The sequence below is a fragment of the Triticum aestivum genome, chromosome 2A, assembly GCF_018294505.1.
Source record: "Triticum aestivum cultivar Chinese Spring chromosome 2A, IWGSC CS RefSeq v2.1, whole genome shotgun sequence".
In the NCBI taxonomy this organism is placed as follows: domain Eukaryota; kingdom Viridiplantae; phylum Streptophyta; class Magnoliopsida; order Poales; family Poaceae; genus Triticum; species Triticum aestivum.
The window spans coordinates 759816384-759823601 of NC_057797.1; the positions used below are offsets into that span (position 1 = coordinate 759816384).

The window sequence follows — 7218 nt, forward strand, 5'->3', positions numbered from 1 at the left end:
CTTTGTAACGCCCACTGGCTATTACTGAATAACAGAAATATCCTGAATTTTCACAGGTTTCTCGGCAAGCACATTCATTCAGAGAGAGAGAGAGAGAGAGAGAGACTCCAGATTTTATTTTATTTCAAATACTTTCAAACGTGAATTGATCGTCTACGTAGTTGGCAGGCACAAGTCAGAGTACAGATCTGATATAGAAAGTCTGCTCAGGGGTACAACACAACAAGCCCCAAAGAAAAGGAAAAGAGCATCTTGCAACGGATAAAAGGAGCGATCCCGACGTCGAGCGTGTCCAGGTCCCGCTGGTTTTACTTTAGTGTTTATGTTGGTTTTTTAGTTAGGCAGTTGCTCATGGAGATTGAAAATGTGCAATCTCGGGAAATGCACTGTCTACAACCCAAGTTTGCGCATTTCCAGTTTTGCAATTCTAGGCTTAGAATGTGAAATTGGGTGGCCTGCACATTACGACGCATGAAATTGCATGCAATTTTTTGTTGTGCAATTTAGTATTTTGCATATTTTGAAAGTTGAATTCTGCACACAAATTTTGTTCAATTGTGGTAAGAAATGTGCCATTTTGCGCTTAGAAAATGAGCCTAATATTGGTCTTGTTTTTATCTAAATTCAGGTATAGAAATAGTATAGGTATTTGTAGCATTTGTATTTCTAACATTGATAGCATGAAAGGTTCTTGAGTGTGAACAAGAGGAACAAAAGGTAAAAAAAGCGTTCGACGGTAGGGATGGCAACTTTAATTTCCAAACATGACAACTTTAGTTTTGTCGGAGTGCCACACATTTGACGTGTAGCACTTATCATTTGGGAAAAAAATAATGACGAAGTAATCAAGGTACTGCTGATTCATCTCAGGTAGGAATAAGACTTGTTACGAAGAATAGAAAAGCACCTGCTGGACCAGGTGTCCGTCTTTGTTAGTTGTCAAACCACATTGTACACTCAATGTGTTCTAACAAAGCGAGTAAAAGTATAGTTGAGGAGCAGGTGTTTCTTCTAGCGTTGTCATGTATATCCTTATGTTGTTTCAACTCCTCCGATGACTCCTGATCAATCTTGTATCCTTCGTGGCTCTTGCTTCGATTGCCAACTATGATGGGAGTGTGGGCTACGTGGAGAACTTCAATGGTGTGAATTTCAGGTTCTGTGGTGGTCTCTCTAGCTACTATTGAGCGGGAAGTTGAGGGTGACACCGTGGTCAACATATAAGATTTGTTTGTCGAGATCACATCCTAAAAATTCAGCTCAATCGTGCACCCTCTGCCATCAACACATTCTCCTCCCATATTTGATAGTTGAACTTGGACTCTGATGGGTTGAAATACCACTGTCCTCCTAATCATCCAAGCACATATTGACTCGCAACTAGCCTAAATAATTAGTACTACCATTTTGTACACACATTTGTGGGGCCACGGTGCTAGTTTAACGTTATTTAGAAAAGCTACCATGTCAGGTTTGGTGGTTCCGAGCCTACCACAGGCAAAGACAAGAGACAACAGGGATGAAAGGGAGCATAGACAATAATGTAATGCTATTAGGATAGGAATTTGGTGAACAAGGTTTCACATGTACCCCTTATGAATAGTATAAATTCAAAAAGAAGTACTAGAAAAAACAAAAACAAAATTGGATTTTTTTAGCATACATAATCAACTCATATACTGTGTATGAACTTTTATGAAGAAATGACATCCATGATATTCTTGGCAAAAATGACAAAATCGACGCCATATCAAAAAATATTGCTTGATGAATATTAAGGTCCCAATTGTATTTCTTCACTAAGGATACCAGAGTGTCATTTCTTTACCAAACTTCATATGAATAGAATTGTCAACCAAGTTTGATATTTCAAAATTTCAGATATTTTCTTAATCTTAAATTCATGGTTCACGAGGGTACGCGTGGAACCATGTCAGTGTTTTCGTGATAGGGGTACTAATCTACTCGAATCCAACCAAATTCCTACTACTAGTCAAGCCCACTGCCCACGTCGTCTCGCTCTCTGCTGCTCCTGCACCGCGATGGCCACTCGGCGCACAGTCTGCTATGCCGTCGCCGATGCCGCCATATACCTAACATCGAACATGTGCGGTCGCCGGTCGGTCGACATAGATCACGGGCGCGTAGCAGCCATTTCTCCCGCGATAACCACCACGCGCCCATACAGGTCGGCATCCAGTCACACTCACACAGTCACACATCCAGCCATGTCGTGAGGCCGAGAGAGCAGCCACATTCCATCCAGAGGCCGGGAAGTGGGGATGAGGGCGCCGCCGCTCTCCCTCCTTCCTCTCCTGGTCGCCGCCGCCTTCCTGTCCCCGTCCCCCTCGATCGCCACAGACAAGCTCGACCAGACCGCGTCCATCGCCGGCAACCAGACGCTCGAGTCGGCCGGCGGGGTGTTCAGGCTCGGCTTCTTCGTCCCGCCCGGCAGCTCCGACGGCAGGGCCTACCTCGGCATCTGGTACGCCACCATCCCGGAGCAGACGGTCGTGTGGGTCGCCAATCGCCTGAACCCGGTCGTCAGACCTCCCGGCGTCCTCACTCTCTCCGCCGACGGCCGGCTTGTGATCCTCGACGGCCGTAACGCCACCGTGTGGTCATCCGACGACGCGGCCGGCTCGGGCGGCGTAGCCACCCGCGCCACCGCGCAGCTGCTCGACAACGGCGACCTGGTCGTGAGCCACGGCGGGGAGAGTCAAAGTGGATCGACGGCTCGGACCAGCGTGGCGTGGGAGAGCTTCGACTACCCGACGGACACGCTGCTCCCCGGCATGAAGCTCGGGGTGGACGGCACGAGCGGCATCTCCAGGAACATCACGTCGTGGCGCAGCGCGGCCGACCCCTCGCCGGGGGCCTACACGTTCAAGCTCGTCAGCGGTGGGCTGCCAGAGTTCTTCCTCTTCCGGGGCATGTCCAAGACGTACGCCAGCGGGCCGTGGAACGGCGCGGAGCTCACCGGCGTGCCCAACCTCAAGTCCAGGGACTTCATCGTCCAGGTCATATCCAACCCCGACGAGACCTACTACACCTACTACGTCAGCGACCCGTCGGTGCTGTCGCGCTTCGTGCTGAACGGCACGACGGGGCAGGTGCAGCGCTTCTCGTGGCACCTCGGCGGCGGCTGGAGCAGCTTCTGGCACTTCCCGCTCGACCCGTGCGACAGCTACGCCAGGTGCGGGGCGTTCGGGTACTGCGACGTCGGCCAGTCCCCGCTGTGCAGCTGCCTGCCGGGGTTCCGGCCGCGGTCGCCGCAGCGGTGGAGCGTCGGGGACGGCTCCGACGGCTGTGTCAGGACGACCAACCTGAGCTGCGGGGATGGAGACGGGTTCTGGACAGTGAGCCGTATGAAGCTACCGGAGGCGACCAGCGCGACGGTGCACGCCGGCCTGACGCTGGACCGGTGCAGGCAGCTTTGCCTCGGCAACTGCAGCTGCAGGGCGTACGCGGCGGCGGACATCAGCGGGGGCATCAACCGCGGGTGCGTCATTTGGGCCGTGGATCTGATCGACATGCGGCAGTACTCGGAGGTCGTGCAGGACGTGTACATCCGACTCGCGCAGTCCGAGGTTGATGCCTTGACCGCTGCAGGTTAGTAGCACTGCAACTCTTCCTCGACTGAATTTTTGCAAAATTTCCCATTTCAAATTCGAGAACCATGTCGATTTCTTCAGCTAACCGCCGGAGTCATGTCGTGGTTGTGATCGCCGTCATGGCGAGTATCTCCGGCGTGCTTCTTCTGGGTGCCTTTGCCTTTGGCTGTCTCTGTTTCTGGAGAAACAGGGCGGCGCCGGCCGGCAGTCGGGACAACGAGCTTCCATTGCAGGCCATAAAACTTAAACGCCCACGGGACGATCAGCGGTTCTCCAACGAGAACAAGATGAGCGGCGAAGAAGATGATCTTGACCTCCGGCTGTTCGATCTAGCAGTGATTCTGGCCGCCACGGACAACTTCGCCGCCGACAGTAAGATTGGACAAGGTGGATTTGGCCCTGTCTATCTGGTACTCGTAATTAAGATCAAGTAACGTTATAGATCGATCACAACTTGTATCAAGACGATGTGCTTACACGCATAAAAATGAGCAGGGAAGGCTTGAGGATGGGCAGGAAGTGGCTGTGAAGAGGCTGTCAAGGAAATCAGCACAGGGGGTGGAGGAATTCAAGAACGAGGTGAAGCTCATAGCCAAGCTCCAGCACAGGAACCTGGTGAGGCTGCTCGGCTGCTGCACTGACGGCGACGAGAGGATGCTCGTCTACGAGTTCATGCACAACAACAGCCTCGACACCTTCATATTTGGTGGTCAGTTCATGTTACATACGGTGGTCTGCTCATTCCACTCTGATGCTACATTTTGAGTTAATAAATATGTTCTTCTGTTGAAAAGAAGTTTATCTTAAAGAAAGAACTTAATTTGAACCATGAACCCTTAGTTGAATCAATGACAATGTACGAATTTTGGTCATGCAGATGAAGAAAAGCGCAAGTTACTAAGATGGAAAACACGCTTCGAGATCATCGCAGGAATCGCACGGGGGCTGCTCTATCTCCACGAGGATTCAAGGCTCCGGATCATCCACAGGGATATGAAGGCAAGCAACGTGCTGTTGGACAAAAACATGATCCCCTAAATCTCGGACTTCGGCATCGCCAGGATGTTCGGTGGTGACCAGACAACCGCATACACCTTGAAAGTCATCGGGACATAGTACGTGAGAACCTATATCCCAACTCATCGTTTATAGCACAATTTTTTAAGTTGGATGTGTTACCAAGGATATATGCTGACTTGTGAGATGGCGGTGCACCAGCGGCTACATGTCACCAGAGTATGCCATGGATGGTGTGTTCTCCATGAAATCTGATATCTACAGCTTTGGTGTCATGGTGCTAGAGATCGTCACTGGCAAGAAGAATCGAGGCTTTTACGATGTCGAGCTTGATCTAAACCTCCTCGGTTATGTAATGCACTGCATGAGCATGATTAATTCTCACATGTGATTCATATTCGATTAACTGTGTTACTAATATGCAATCATGTTGATCGTTTCCCAGGCGTGGACGTTGTGGAAGGAAGGCAGAAGCACTGAACTACTTGATGAGATGATGATGGACAGTAGCTGTGATCACAGCCAGGTGCGGAGATGCATACAAGTTGCCCTCTTGTGTGTTGACATGCATCCTAGGAATAGGCCACTCATGTCTTCAGTTGTCATGATGTTGGCCGCCGAGAATGCCATGCTGCCAGAGCCAAATGAGCCTGGAGGAAACATCGGAAGGAGCACGTCAGACGGAGAATTGTCCCAAACTCAAAGTGAGTTGACCGTAACTGTGACGGATACTCGGTAGTTTGGGTAGACTAGTTGAGATGGAGCGGAAGAGGGCATGCTTTGTGTGTGAAGCATACAAATCTAATTGTGAATTTCCAATCACATAGTTGTTGTTAGGTTGTTTCTATAGAGATATACATACATCGTGCTACATATTAATGTCGTTTTTGTAAAACTTGATGAGAAAAAGAAAGAGACTCAAAAGTAGTAGTTGTCATATATTTTCTTTATGGTGATATGGTGGGCTTACGCCGGCCTGAACCGTTGCATTAATAAACCAGAGTACATTTACAACGAAACGGATTGGGGGTACGGTAAGAAAGTGAAATACAGAAAATTTAGATTACAATCTCATAGAGAAGTGAAACAACATGGTACTCCAGATTCGATGCCTGACCATTAGTGCATCTGTTTGACCAAAGCATGATGCCATCAGCAGCAGAACAAGCGATTAGGTGGATCAGTTGAGTGTCGTCCCTGAATACTTCTGCAATTCTTCTCTTCCATATATTCTAGAGAATGGCAATGATATTCATGGAGCGAACTTTATTTTGAAGGTCAGTGCCTCAAAGATGACTCAGGTCATGGGGGATCATTGGGGCGATAGAGGACAATTCTTCGCATAGAGAGCATTGATTTTGACAGTGAAGCAGTTGGTGGTCTCGAAGCAGCAAGTAGTTGTCATAATACAACAAGAGGATAGCAAATCCTACAACATAGATATGTTACTAAAGTGAATCACTAGGAGGGCTCAAACCTTGTATTGTTCTGCTATCTACAGCTTCGGTGTCATGGTGCTAGAGATCTTCACAGGCAAGAAGAATTGAGGCAATTAGGATGTCTAGCTTGATATAAACCTCACCAGCTATGTAATACACTAAACGAGCAAGATTACACTACTGGATAAGGGTTTACAGGTGAACCCAAATCAGTGGGGGCAGGGTGGGGCACCCGCCACAGCTATTTTTGAGAGCAAACAGTGGCGGGTAGCAAAACATGCCCGCCACAGCTAAATGGTGAGCAGTGGCGGGCGGGTATTATCGATCGCCATAGGTGAACCATTTCGAATCTCCTCTGGTTATTAAACACTAAAGCGGCAGGCAGCCGCCGCTGCTTCCTCTGTCAGTTGTGGCGGGCATTTCTACCTCCCCACCACAGCTAAGTCGCTGCAACTTGTGGGTGGAAGTTCCCGGGAGGTTATCTTAGCAGTGGCGGTCTCTTACTGACCACCACTGCTTGTCGCCATACGTGTGGCAGGCCTTATTCTACGCCCGCCACTCATAGTTCCACTACGCTGGCGGTTCAATTTTGACACAAAACCCGTTCCCCCCAATATCCCCAAGTCATTTCTCCCTGCGTCGTTTCTTCCCTCTCAAACCTTGCCCGAGTCACCGCGCGCCCCTCGTCGCCCCTCGCCGATGTGCCCCTCGTCGTTATCACCCCTCGCCACCGTGCCCCTCGTTGCATCTCACTGCCGCCGCCGCGCCCCTCATTGAGCTGCTGCGGGCGCGCATGGCCTCCTCCTCCAACACCGGAGGAGGCATCTCATCGTCGCCGCCACCGCCACCGCCGAGCTCCATCCCGATGGCTAGCTGTGTGGCCATGTCCCCCTCTCCCGCCAACATCGAAGACCTCGGGCTGCATTCTAACCCTAAGCGTCCCACCTCTTCGGTATGCATTGTCAGATTTTTGTGTAGTGTAAATATTAGTAGTTTAGAACTACATGCCAATGTTTCTTAGTGTTATTTTGTATGATGGTCAGATATGTGTTTAGGGTAAATATATATTAGCTAGTAGTTTAGAAATATATGCCAATGTTTCTTAGTGTTATTTGCATATATTAACATGAGTGCCAATGTTTTGGCGA

At 49.5% G+C, this 7218-nt stretch overlaps 1 pseudogene; it reads left to right on the plus strand.

Moving 5' to 3' along the window:
• Positions 1-2044: 2044 nt before the first annotated feature.
• On the plus strand, positions 2045-5570 carry LOC123190973 (receptor-like serine/threonine-protein kinase SD1-8; annotated as a pseudogene).
• The last annotated feature ends 1648 nt before the right edge of the window (positions 5571-7218 follow it).